This window comes from Chinchilla lanigera, unplaced genomic scaffold, assembly GCF_000276665.1.
Source record: "Chinchilla lanigera isolate Chin_1 unplaced genomic scaffold, ChiLan1.0 scaffold00045, whole genome shotgun sequence".
NCBI classification, from domain to species: Eukaryota; Metazoa; Chordata; class Mammalia; order Rodentia; family Chinchillidae; genus Chinchilla; species Chinchilla lanigera.
The window spans coordinates 3243834-3257732 of record NW_004955446.1 but is presented as its reverse complement, the minus strand read 5'-3'; the positions used below and the strand labels follow the sequence as shown (position 1 = coordinate 3257732).

The 13899-nt window shown below is 40.4% G+C and overlaps 1 long non-coding RNA gene across 1 annotated transcript; it reads left to right on the top strand.

Annotated features, from left to right (window-relative positions):
- The first annotated feature begins 379 nt into the window (after nucleotides 1-379).
- LOC106149462 lies at nucleotides 380-2341 on the top strand. The gene is made up of 2 exons (XR_001235658.1): nucleotides 380-1655; nucleotides 1941-2341. It is a non-coding gene; the product is annotated as an uncharacterized LOC106149462 (long non-coding RNA).
- Nucleotides 2342-13899: the final 11558 nt, after the last annotated feature.

Below are 13899 nucleotides of genomic sequence, written 5' to 3'. Positions count from 1 at the left end.
GGACTGCTTTTTAACTGTCTTTGCTCTGGGCCTAAATTCCAAGTCTGCGGCAGACCAGTAAACTCACAGCACTAATTTTTTTCTGTAGGAGGAAACCAAGACAGGATAATTTAAAAAATAATTCTTTAGTAAACTTTACTTTCAGTGCTAGGGATAGAACCCAGGACCTTATACATGCTAGCTGTTGCTCTACCAGTTAGTTACACCCCTATGCACGCCCCACCCCATAAACATCATATACTGCATAGTTTTGGTTTGGTTTTTTTTTTTTTGTTTTTTTTTGTTATTTTTGGAGGTTTTTGGTTTTTTGTCTTTTTGAGACAGGGTCTTACTGTGCATTCAGGCTGGTCCGGAACTCACTTTGTAACCCAGCCTGTCCTCAAATTCCCAGCAATCCTCCAGCCTCAGCCTCCTGAGTGCTGGGATTATAGCTCTGCACCACCACGCCCAGCTGTATACTTCATAGTTCTTCCAGTAGTTACCAAGACACACCTGAGGTATGACTTTGCTAGCTAGGGACAAAATTGCAATCTTTCTATGCTTTAGTCCAAATGGACTTGGTATTAAGTAAAATTTTATTACATTGGATAATAAAATTAGAGACAGCAATGAAAATCAGAGCTATAGCAACATGAATGGAGTTCCAAGGTGATTAGTGCCAAGCAGGTACCCTGAACATCCACATGAAATCCTACCCTCCCTTTTGAGACAAGTTACCTGGCCCCTCACTCCCACAGTTAACTCCATGTCACTGTCCATAAAGCTACATTTGTGGTGATTTTTCCCTCCAGATTCTTTTGTTTTCTACTTTGCAATGTAGAAAAAAAAACAAAAACAAAACTCTTCAGCTTTTTCTGTTGCCTAGGTGTCTTCTTCCTAATAACTGCTATTTTAAATCTTATCTCTTACAAAAACTAAAAATTGGTGTGGAAAAGACAGCCCACAGAAGTTACATTATTGTCCACCAGAATGAAACTCACATTTCTTTCACTCTTTCATGTTAAAACTGAAAGGCATAGGAAAGCAAAAGCACAACAGTATGTTTTTATTTATACCCCCTCTTATATTTAAAATCCACCAAAGAATCACGATACAATCAAATACTCATTTAAAAAGTATTCACTAACAGAATTGAAAAATAACAACTTACTTTTGAAACTGTTAATGTAGCCATTCACTGGCTTCTTTCCCCAGCACAGCACTCAGCACTGAGACACTGTGCTGGTCCGCTTGTAGTCACTGTTACAAAACACCTGAGGAGAAGAATTTAAAGGGGGGACAGTTTTCTCTTGGGCTTGGCTTGATGATTTTCAGTCCAAGGTAAACTGGCTGTATTGCCTTTAGGCCTGTGGTGAGGCAGGAGCATCCTGACGGAAGAGCCTGTTGGAGGAAAAGAGTGGGAGGGGCTGGGGACCAGATTCAGTCCTGAAGGCCATCCCCGTACTCTGTGACCTGCTCCTCTGCTGGTTCTACCTCTAGTCTCCATCTCCTCCAACAGTGCAGTCACATTGTGATCTCATCAGTGGATTAACCCACCTAATGGGGTGACAGCCCTCAGGATCCAGTCACCTCCCCAAGACCCATCAGCTGGTGACCAAGCCTTCATGCAGCTCCTGGATTTGGGGGAATATTTCAAATCCAAACCACGATGGAAGGTAATTATGAAAATTGTAAGTGGGCAAGCATATTTCGGGTATGGACTGGGCCACGTATAACAAAGTCCCTCTAGACTATTCAGAAGAATTAAGCCTATTCTGGTTTGGTTTGGTTTGGTTTCTTTGCTTTTAGGCATCACTTATTATATTGCTAAGGGCAGGTTTTAAAACATCTTTTGCTAATGTACAGTAGGCATGATTCCTTAAGGTTTGGTTTTAAGATACTGCAGAGAAGAGAAATAGAGTCCTGATGTTATGCTGCCTGAAATATGTTTTCCCCTCTAGTAAGAAGTACTACTGCATGTTCCCTATGATACTGATGAGTTCTCACCTGAACTACCCACTTACCCACCCTAAGGCAGTAGGGTGAAAGATGGGCATTTGTTGCTCTGTCAACAAGAACCTGCATTATTGGAGACCAAACTGGGAGAAAAGCAGCTCTTCAAAGAAAAATAACTGATTTGTTTTTTGTACTTACAAATACCTTAACTGGTAGAGAATGAATTTTGTACTTTACCATTTTGCCTTTAGCTTTTGTATATGAATTAGAGGTCGATGGAGATCCTGCCTCCCCAATGGATCAGCCCGTTCATACATGACTGGTTTTTTTCATTTTCTGTTGTACACAAGTAGAATTTTCCATATTCCAAGGAAGTTGCATTAAAAAGTACATTGAAACATTAAAATACTGTTTTATTTTGCCTTGCTATAACAGAATTGGTGGCTTCAAAAGCAGATATTTAAAAGCCAGGTATGGTAACATAACCTAGGCAACATAGTGAAAACTCCCCCACCTCAAAAAGGTGCTGAGTTGGTGCTGAGACCAACTTGAAATTACACACATTTGATTGTCAGGTAAAAAACACAAAACCGTACTAGATAGTGGTTCTCTTAAGGAAGAGAACACAAAAGCCTTTTAGGTGGATATAGCTCAGTGGTAGAGCATTGCCTTGCATACAAGGATCTGGGTTTGATCCCCACCCACTGCCACACACAGAAAAATATATTGAGGATAGTGTGTGTCCAGATCAAAAGAATAATCCCTCTGGACTCCAGGGTACTTAGATCAGTCATAGCTGGAACACTGTGTACAAGCGGACTTCAGCCAAGCATTACAGTGCTTGAAGGAGCAGGAACAAGATGATAAATTTGAAAATGTTTTGAGAGAAATATACACAAGAATTAAGGAGTTCAGTCTGGAGAGTGAATTCAGAAGTACAAAACTTTTCAAATACTTGGACGATATGGGAGAGAATCGGCTAATTTCTGCCTTCAAAAGTCAGAGCTTAGATATATGGTTGGAAAATAGGCTTTGGCTCCGTATGAGGGAGCAGTTTCTAATGATTACTGTTGACTAGGAACACATTCTATGGCTATTAATGAGGACTCTTAAATAGCTTGTAGCCGCCAGGATGTTGCCAAGGAGAATCCTCCCTTGAGTAGCTATTGGTGTCAGATCAGCTCTGAAGTTTCCTTATATGATGTTCATCTGAAAAGCATCACTCAGTGAAAGGTTCACAGGCCGGGTCTTGGGACAGGTGTCAAGATGGTTGCAGCTTTTTTCTGCAGGGGGAGCATTCACAGGTTAGTCAGTGTTGTCTTAATCATGTATGATCCACCAGCGCTCATCCAGAGGTTCACAGTCTCCATGTGGATAATCTGGGAACTGGAGGTAGGGGACTAACAGCTGTACATGACCAGAAAAATGCTCTTATAAAATGAATATAGGTTCATTTTCTTCCCTTAAAGAATGTATAGTTGCTCTCTGCTCGTCCCACCCACTACTGTCTTCATCACACATACATAGACGCAAAAATCTGATTCCCTCAGTTTATCAGGATCCCCATCATGTTGTGATCTTGAGACATATCTGTCCTGTCCGCCCCAGTCCTTGACCATTAGTGCATAGTTAGGAAAGGCAGGAAGTATACCTTGTTTAAAGTTACTATTTTGCTCAGACCACGGTGACACATCTGTAATCCCGGGGATGCTTTGAAGCAGGAAAAACACCAGTTTGAGGCCAGTCTGGGCTACATTAGGATACCCTGGATAACATAGTAAGACGCTGTCTCAAAAAAGAATTGAAAATGAATCCACTTTTACTATAAAATGCATTTCCCTACAATTACTGCAGAATATCTCATTTGTAGGTGAATGTGAAACTATCAGGACAGGAGTACAGCTTAGTCTTCATAGTACGGCACTTGCCCAGCATATGTGAGGCCGTGTTCAATCCCTAGCACCACAAAATTTTTTTCAAAAAAAGAAGTGATATAAATTCTTTTCAGCCCAGCCGGGGGCAGATTTCTGCATAAAAAAGACCCTTTACCTTAACTGAAAATTTCTTTTTTTATTTTATTTTATTTTTATTTTTATTTTTATTTTTTTTTTTTTTTTTTTTTTGGTTTTTCTCTGGTACCAGGAATCGAACTCATGACCTTGCGCTTGCCAGGCAGGTGCTGTGCTGCTAAGCTAAATCCCCAGCCCCTCTTAACTGAAAATTTCTACATGAAGATGAAGCATGATTTTTGTAAGAGGAAAAAAAATGGAAGCCAAGTGTACATCTCTGTAATCCCAACACTGGAAGGCTGAAGCAGGAGAATCACAAATTTGAGCTCAACCTGGGCAGTTTAGCAATGAGCCAGACCCTATCTCCAAAAGTGGTAGGGAAGTAGCTCAGGGTAAAGGCCCTAGGTTTAATCCCCAGTACTATAATAAAATAAAATAGAGACTGAAAATGTTTATAAAGATGTCTCCATTTCTCTCTGGTTATACACTGTAAGTTTAGAGCTTTTGAGGGCATTTTTGTGGTGCTGGGACCAAGCCCAGGGCTTCATGTATACTAACCAAGCACTCCTCTATTGAGTTATGTCCCCAACCTCTAAATCTAGGAATTTCTAAATCTAGAATCTCTGTTTTGCTTGCAGTTCTAAAAAGTGCAGAAAGGGACAATGTCCCAAGATTTCCCTGAAATTGCATTAAATTTTTTCGCATGTGTGATGTCTTAGTTACTTTCTTGTCACTTCCCTCAATTTCGAGGTGGAAAGGTTTATTTTGGCTGTCTATAGAGGTTTCAGTCCACAGTTGGCTGTCTCCAAGGCAGGGTGGCGTGGCAGAGAGAATTATTCCTGGCATGGCAGACAGGAAGTAGAAAGAGAACAAGGGAGGAGGAGGGAGACAGACCTTTCCAGGCCCCAAATGCTGCTAACCCATTTCTCTGACCAAGCTTTACCAGCCAACATCACATTCAGCTATAAATTTATCGGTGGACTAATCCACTGATGAATATCACACCCCCATGATCCAGTCACTTCCTATGAGCTCATGAGGCTTTGAGGGGACATCTAGATGGAAACCATAACATGAGGGCTGGGGATTTAGCTCAGCAGCACAGCACCTGCCTGGCAAGCGTGAGATCATGAGCTTGATTCCAGGTACAAAAACAAACAAAGGGGCTGGGGATTTAGCTCAGCAGCACAGCACCTGCCTGGCAAGCGTGAGATCATGAGCTTGATTCCAGGTACAAAAACAAACAAAGGGGCTGGGGATTTAGCTCAGTGGCACAGCGCCTGCTTGGCAAGCACAAGGTCGTTAGTTCGATTCCCAGTACCAGAAAAAAAAAAAAAAGGAAACCATTACGTGGATATGTGTATTTCTCCGGGGAAAAGGTCCCTAACTTTAGTCAAGAAAAAAAAAAAAATCACTGTCTTAACTTGCTTTCAAACTTGTTTTGGAACCCAGTTTGAAGACTTAGATACTCATTAGGTTTCAGGGACTTTGTCTGCCACTGTTCATATAAAAAATGACAGTACTAAGCTCTCGCTGCTCACCATGGAGTGGAGAGGCCAAATAAATTAACAGTACAGTGGGATAAGTTATAGCAGCAAGGTACCCTGGTTGACTGTGCTACACAATGTGATCATTATGTCACAAAATTGTATATGGTTACCATGCCACCTGCCTTTTTTTTCCTTTCAGTATTTCAGCAGTGGCACTAAATGGTGCTCTTCCCTCTCTGTGATATCCAGCAATTTCTTAGACACTATGGATAAAGAACTGAAAAGACTCACTGTAACTATTTTTGTGATCAGTTATAAATCAATAGCCATTAGAAGAATGACGTGGATCTCTCCCCGACAAGTACTGAGTACTCAAGAGGCACTGGGTTAGCTCATGAATCTAGAAAATAGATTCGTAAGAAGACCCTTTGTTCAGAGGTGGTCCAGAGTTAGTCCAGATCCCTTACTTCTCCCTAAAGTGTTAATAAGTATTAATAATTTAATTACTGCTAATAAGGGCCAAAGGTAAAGCACCAATGCAGCTTCAATCCTTGCTGCATATTATCTGTGACCTCCTTCTGTAGGAATGGAAACCAGTTAGGCAGATCAGTGAGAGAGCAGAGCAAGGCAGAGTTCCTGAGTCAGTGACAAGGACAGACTGGACTTCAGACTTACGCCCCATTTACTTCTAATTCTTTAATCCTACCTCACCTTATTTTAGTCTACCAGCTCTGTGTAGTATATTGTATTGTATTTTACTTATTCATTTAATTATCTAAATTTTTGTAAAAAGAATAAATAAATAAATAAATTCTTGTGAGCAACATATAATAATTCACAAGGTACAAAAAAGAGAGATGTTGACAAGTAATTTTCCTCCAGCTTTGTCTCTTCCATGCCCAGTTCTTAAAGGGAGCCACGCTTGCCAGTTTCTTGTGTGTCCTTCCAAAGGCATCTCACACATATGTAAGAATATGTGCCCCTCAACTTCCACAGTACCTTCTTACCCACCTGCACGTTCTTTATCAGTAATCACTCGGAGGTGTGCTGCAAAGCTCATGACTGCACCGTCTTCCATTGTAGAAATGTTCGGTATTTGTTTTATTCAGTCCCCTGTTGTTTATCTATTTGTTTTTCAAGTCCCCTATTGTTTATCTGTTTGTTTATCTGTTTGTCTTGCTGTGTGGTCCAGGCTGGCCTTGAACTTGCAATCCTGCCATGGCCTCTCAAGGGCTTTGATTACTGGCACGTACTGCTGTGCCCAGCTTCAATGCACTATTAATGAACACTTTCAGGTTGTCTTCACTCCTTAGCAATTGCAAGCCATGTTGCTGCAATTATCCTCATAAATGTGTTTCCCACGTCTTCCACTTTATCTGCCAAATAAATTCTTCAAAAATGTAATGCGTAGTTCAGAGAGTCAAGGCATTTTAAAGATTGACATATCGTCAAACAAGAGTCATATTTCTTAATATTATCACCATCGTTTAACTCCAAGAAAAATGAAGAAAACTGATGGTTAGCAAATAAAACCAAAAATCTGGCACGGTGACCTTTGTATTGCTTTCTTTTTCCACTGGGTGACCAGGAGTTAAGGTTACTTCTTTCAGAAAGCAGCAAGAGTGTTTCCAGATAGGAATTTTCTTTCTTTTTTAACGATTAGGTAGGTCCCAAAAGTAATGCAAGACTTCATCCCAGAGCAGGCATCAATCCCTTTGTATTCAGGGCAAAGTGGGGAAAACCAGAAGATCTATTTTGTCATCCCTGTCCCAAATCAGATGCCTTTCTGTGGTCTTAAACATTTGTGACTGACAAGTGGAACTTCTGTTATGATTCACAATGCAGGCACTGTTCTAAACATGCACATGGCCCACTCTGTCTCAGCTTCAGTTATAAAAATCTTCAGCCAGAGGCTATTATCCTCTGCTTTGTTCAGTCAGCAGCACAGTTTTTAGCCAGTATATTTCCAACTGGGATCAGGTGGCACAGGGGAAATTTCTCGCTCATACCCCGGTATAGTCACTGTCAGAGGGCCTCTGGTTGTGATTTAGTCATTTGAGAAAGTGACTAACTTTGCCTTTCCTTTCCTAATCTCACTTGAGTTCAGAGGTAGGGGAATGGGAGGAGCCAAGTGGTTGGTGTCTTTCTCTAAATAAAGGCAGGAGCTGTCTATTTACATAGCTCCATGTTTGTTTCATTACTGTCATGTCGCTAATTCTTTAGTGATAAGTTACATCCTGTGGTCTAACCAGTTACAGGAAGCGTCTCTTTCTTTTCTGCCCTTCCTTTCCTCTTTTTCTCCCATTAGGTGAAGATTCTTGGCAAATCTCAGCAAAAACGTGACTTTGAGGCAGTTTGAGGACCTGAGAACAGATCAGGGGCTTTGTAATCTGGGAGTAAGGGCTTGAGGGGTTTTCTACACAACACCCCAGTTCTAAGTGACAATTAGTGTTCTAATGTCTGCAGATTAAATGAGAGGTTAGGAAGAACCAGAAGAAAGTAAATGATAGACAACCACTCCCAAAAGTGAATTCCTTTCTTAAAAATGTGTGCAGAATATATGCAGAAGAGCTCTCAAAGATAAAGAGAGCTCTTTATCTCTCATAACTCAACTAATTTTAAATTAAGATTATGAACTTATTCCAGGAAAGCCAGACTGCTACCTCGGGGTAGCTACTCAAGTTCAAATTGGGAGGAGGGGAAGCTAGTTAAAGCAAACACGTTTCATAAGTGTGCTGTGTTGGATATGTTTGTTTGTTTTGTACCAGAAACTGAACTCACGACCTCGTGCTTGCCAGGCAAGGGCCGTGCCTCCATCCCAGGTCCCATAGCCATGCTGTGTGTTTGTATGAAAGCCTGCAAAGACTTGATCAGTTCTTCTGTCTACCTAATAAGTCTCTCAGTACCCTCTCAGAATTCAACCAGGGCATGTTGGAACTAAAACAGGGCACTGTTTTCGCTGGTGCCAGTGGGCAAAATGTCAACCCGCCTGCTGCATTCCACTGGGGTAATAGAAATGACATCACTGCATTAGAAAGTGAGCCACGTGCCCACAGTACACTTCTCTCACCCTAACACCCTGACCTTCCCAGGTTAAGGTCACTGATCTAGCAGCTCTAGTTCCAGTGTTCAGGAGAGAGTGAGACAGAGGAGCCACTTCAGGAAGCTTGAGGTTTTATGATATCTGAGGTGGCAATGACAGGGCCTGGTGTGGAGGCGGAAGTACAGATTTGCGAATCAGGTGGTAAACACCAGGAGAGGAGTGTTAGGAGGGAGGGCCCAGGGCTTGACAGAAGCCAAGTGGCTGTGAACAAGGGCAGGAATCTGAGGAGGGCACTGATACTCAGGAGCAGAAAGTGTTCAATTCAAAGATCTGCTCGATTATCAAATGATAATTTAATTCAAGATGAGTAAGGGAAGTTTTTTGTTTTTGTTTTGAGTAAGGGAAGTTTTGCTTTTCAAAAATACTGTAAGAGAATGTCTACCCACTTCCAAAGAATTCTCAGTACTTGTTAACCACAAGTCATAAAAGGTGTAAGCTAAAATTCCTAAAACCATCATTACCTCCTACATATGAAAACTTGTGTAAGTCATGTTTTAGTGAAAAATTACTAAAATCGACCTTTCCTCTGCACACCAGAAAAATCTAGCTGGCATTGTGAGATCCTAGAGGAAGCAGTAGAGGAGCTGCTTGGCAGACTTGACCAGCGTTTGTAACACTGCTAAAGAGCCCACCTATCGATCATTGGGAAGATACATGATGTAACCCAACTCCCTAGGAGGCTATCACTAAAGCAGATAACTCTTCCCCAGTCAGAGGTTGCTGTCTTAAGTCGTGGAAGTTACCATTTTTGTCATGATTTTGATCTTGGATCCCTCTTTGTGGCCACAAAGCTAAGCCTCTAGCTCCACCCTCTAGACGTGTTCTACCACATATCACATTCTTTGAGCACAGAAAATGCACTTTTATGGTGAGTGTTTCTTTTGATGCCAAGACACTTAAAAGGTAAGAGAAAAAAAAGAAATGCTTCTTCCTTTCCCATCTGGATTTTACAAAGCAAACTCCAAGTGAAATCACAATCTCAGCAGGCATTTTGCTTTCCCCTTTCTCTCTCACTCAGGATCAAATGTTCTCTTGTTCTTAACTAAAATAGAAATATGATCTTGCATTTGGTTACTGGGTCATCCTTGCATTTCCTAGGTCAGGTTGGGGTAAACTGTGATTCAGTGACACAGACTCTTCTAAACACAGGGAACTCGTCAGAGAGCTTGTATCCAAGCGCTGTTGAATCTCATAGGTAGACACTGTAAAAATAGAATAGACCGGGCATAGTGGTGCACGCCTGTAATCCCAGCACTGGGGAGGCTGAGGCAGGAGGATCGTTGCAAGTTCAAGGCCAGCCTGGGCTACAAAGTGAGTTCAAGACCAACCTCAAATACATAGTAAGACCTTGTCTCAAAAAGACCAAAAAAAAATGGAGTAGTGCTTTGAGATGTGAAAATGGCACTGTGGTATTCAGTAGTGTCATCACCACTCCAGGATTAAATTCAAGAATTCTACTAAACAGGTTGCCAAATACTAACTAAACTAATTGGTATTTCTGCTATTCCTAAATTTTCTGATCTTGGAGTTTCTTCAGTAAAAAGAAGGGATATGCTCCATTCCTTATGCAAAATGCAAAAAGCAGATCATATTATGTACTTAGCAAGTGAGGAAGAAATTTTTAAAAAGACATTACCTCCTGGCAAGCGCAAGGTCATGAGCTCAATTCCCGGTACCAGAAAAAAACCAAAAAACAAAAAAATAAAATAAAATAAAAAAGACATTACCTCATCTCTCAACAATTTGGAGAGAAAATAATATGTGTATATTTGTATTTATTTTTGCCTTGCCAATTCTTTTTTCAATATGTAATTATATATATTTCAAAAGACAAAATAGGCTAACAAAATATATCAAGATAAAGATGTTCATAGTACTCTGATCTTCCATGATAAAGAAAATTAAATTTTTTTTCTAGTACAGTAAAATGAAATATGTTCAACACACTAGAGAGTTTCAGGTGCATAGGAAATATATAGGGGAAAAAGCAGTTGCTATACTTCTGAAATAAAGATGATTCCATTTCACACCTATGAGATTAATAGTAATCTATTAAGATTGAAGATGAGCTCCATAATTAAACAACCAGACAGACATATACATGCCATATACCAGAAGATACATATGCTACAATGTTCACAGTAGCTTCTTTTTAATAGAAAAACACTCAGAACCACCAAAACATCCACCATCAGAAGAATAAGTGATATATGGGATATATTTAAACAATGGACTATATTGCAATTAGAATGAGTAAATTAAAGCACTATGGATAGATGGATGAATAGGTAGATAGACAGATAGTCAGACATAGAGAAAGATATAGAGATAGATGATATACATAGATATAACCAAGAACATGAGCAAGACAGCACCACTGCAGGATACTTTCAGATTACCTTTTACCTAACATTAACTGTATCTGTGTATGTATACAATACTCTGTATCTTTCATAGATCTTTACTTTGTAGTATACAAATCCTTGTTTTAAACGTGAAGCATGATGGCTCACACCAGCACTCAGGAAGCTATTGCAGGAGGATTACCGAGAGTTCAAGGCCAGCCTGAACTATATAGCAAGACTCTGTCTCAAAAAAACAAAAACAAACAAATGAAAATACAGTATTAGTCAGCTTTTCATTGTTGGAGCAATACCTGACATACCCAACTTCAAGGAGAAAAGGTGTATCTTGGCTCACAATTTCAGAGGTCTCAGTCCATGGTCACTTGTCTGTAAGACACAAACACCATGGCAGAAGGGCATGGCAGAGGAAAGCTGCTCACATCATGCCAGCCAGAAGGCAGAGAAAACAAGGAAAAGCCAGAGTGAGGGGCCAAACCAAATACAGTCCCCAAAGTCATGCCCCAAACACACTGAGAAGTATGCTTTAGCAATCTGTTAGGCCAATCAAGTTGACAGTGAAGATTAATCACCACATTTAATATGAGGCTGAAGATGAAACCCACATTTGGGGAAGAAAAGAAGCAGAACAGCAGAAAAACACAGTGCAGCCAGATAATGTTATTCCTGAAGTCTGCCTTACCTGTGGACATTCAAGTACCTGAGCCAATATTTTCCTGTATTGTTTAAACTGGTTAGAAGTGGAATTTTGTTACCCTTGGCCAGACATTCTAACTGATATATACACAGATGATTCAGCCTCTTTTACTGTGAGCAAGAAGAACAATGTCTACCCTGCTAGGGGATTAAGTGGTTTCAAAAATGAAAATAAGCTAATGTATATGAATGTGCTTTGTAAACTACTAATTTCTATCTAAGGGAAAGCTACTACTATATTAATAATTTTGTTACCAAATCTAACATACACATTTTAGATACTCTGTGAATTATGTCTTAGAAAATATAGTCATTTAATTCATGTATTTTAAATTAATACACCGTGAAACCTTTTGAGAATTACAGGTCATTTTTCTTAAACCATATCAAGCAGTTATATATTTATAGTATTAGTTGAGGATATTCTCAACAGTAAGTTTTCATACAAGCAAAGAGAAGCCTTTTTTCAATAGCCCTTATGTTAAATGTGTTAAAAGATGTTTGCCCTTAAATATAAACTTCTTACTTCAAAACTGTGTGGCCGGTGTGGTGGTGCATGCCTGTAATCCCAGCACTTGAGAAGCTGAGGTAGGAGGATCATTGCAAGTTTGAGACCAGCCTGGGCTACAAAGTGAGCTCAAGACCAGCCTGAACTGCATAGGGAGACTCTGTCTCAAAAAGGGACAATAAATAGATAAATATAAATAAATAAAAACTGTGTGAGGCTGTGTGTGGTGGCACACACTTGTAATCCCAACACTCTTGAAGGAGCATCACAAGTTAGAGCCCATCCTGAGTAATTTAGTGACTTAGCAAGATCCTATTTCAAAGTAAAAAGGCCAGGGATGTAGCTCAATGCGAAGGCCTTAGGGTTAATCTTCTCTCCTTATTTGTGTTTGTAAGGAATAAGAGAAACTTACTTGGGCCACCTTCTGCAACACAGTGAGGAGCAAAATAATAGCAGCTTACACTTACTTAGCACTTACTGTGTTCCAGGGTGTCCTAAGCAGTGCACATTTATCAGTTCATAGAGCATAATTGTATTCTTGTTTTTTTCTTTTTTGATTGGTTTTTTTTTCTGGTACCAGGAATTGAACTCATGACCTCGCACTTGCCAGGCAGGCGCTGTACTGCTGAGCTAAATCGCCAGCTCCAAGAATTGTATTCTTATGTTTTCTTATATTTTATTATTTTTAAAAGAGCTGTATTGTTTTAGGGAAAACCTCATATTCTTATTATTTAAAAAGTCAAGCAGTGCAGAAAAATATGAAAATGAAAGGAAAAGCACCCCAGATTCCATGCTATTACCTGGATGCTACATAAGCAACCAGTCTTTTCTTTGTGTAGTATGGCAGGTGCATATATATGTGTATGTATGGTATATATGTGCATGTACAGACATAAATTACATTTGTGTATACACATTTATTTTAGTAGGACAAAGGGAAAAATGGCATCTTAATTGTACTTGATTCCACGTTTTAGAGGAGAAAAAAATTATTCAAGTATTACTTGTGAGTAGAATCTACTCAAGCAGCAGACACCTAAATACATTGTCTTAGTTACTTTCCTTGTTGCTGAGACAAAAATACCTGACACAAAGTTAAAGGAGGAAAGGCTTATTTTAACTCACAGTTTGTAGAAGTTTCAGTCCATAGTTGGCTGGCTGTAAGGCAAGGTGGCATGGCAGAGAGGAATCCCAGAGGAGAAACAGTTCATGGCAGGGCAGGCAGAAAGCAACAAGCACCAGCAGAAGGAGCAGCAAAGCAAGCCTCCCTTTCCCTTTTATTCCATCCAAGCTACAAGCCTTTTGGGTGGTGCCACCCATACCCACAACTGTGCTAATTCCAATCAGTGGACTAATTTAGTGCCACACACCTTAATCCCACTCACTGAATCCAGCAGGCTCCAAAAAGCGCCACCATAAGTGCATGAGGTTTTGGGGGTTGTCTTGGTTACTTTTCTCTCATTGCTGAGACAAAATAACTGACCCCCAGAATTAAGAAAGGAAAGGTTTGTTTAGCTTACAGTCTGTGGAAGTTTCAGACTATAATCAGCTGGCTCCAAGGCAGAGTGGCACATGGCAGAGGGCAGCAGTTCATCCCAGCAGAAAACAGCAAAAGCAACAAGAGCAAAAGGGAGGAGCAGGCACAAGCAGTCTCCCTGCACCTTATATTATATACAAACTACCTGCCCAAGGGCAGGTGTAGCACTCACACCCATAGTCCCAACGCTGGACCGTGACTGAATCATAAACTCTAGAAGCCCTCCCCATGACTGCCTGAGTCTTTGCGGCGACATCC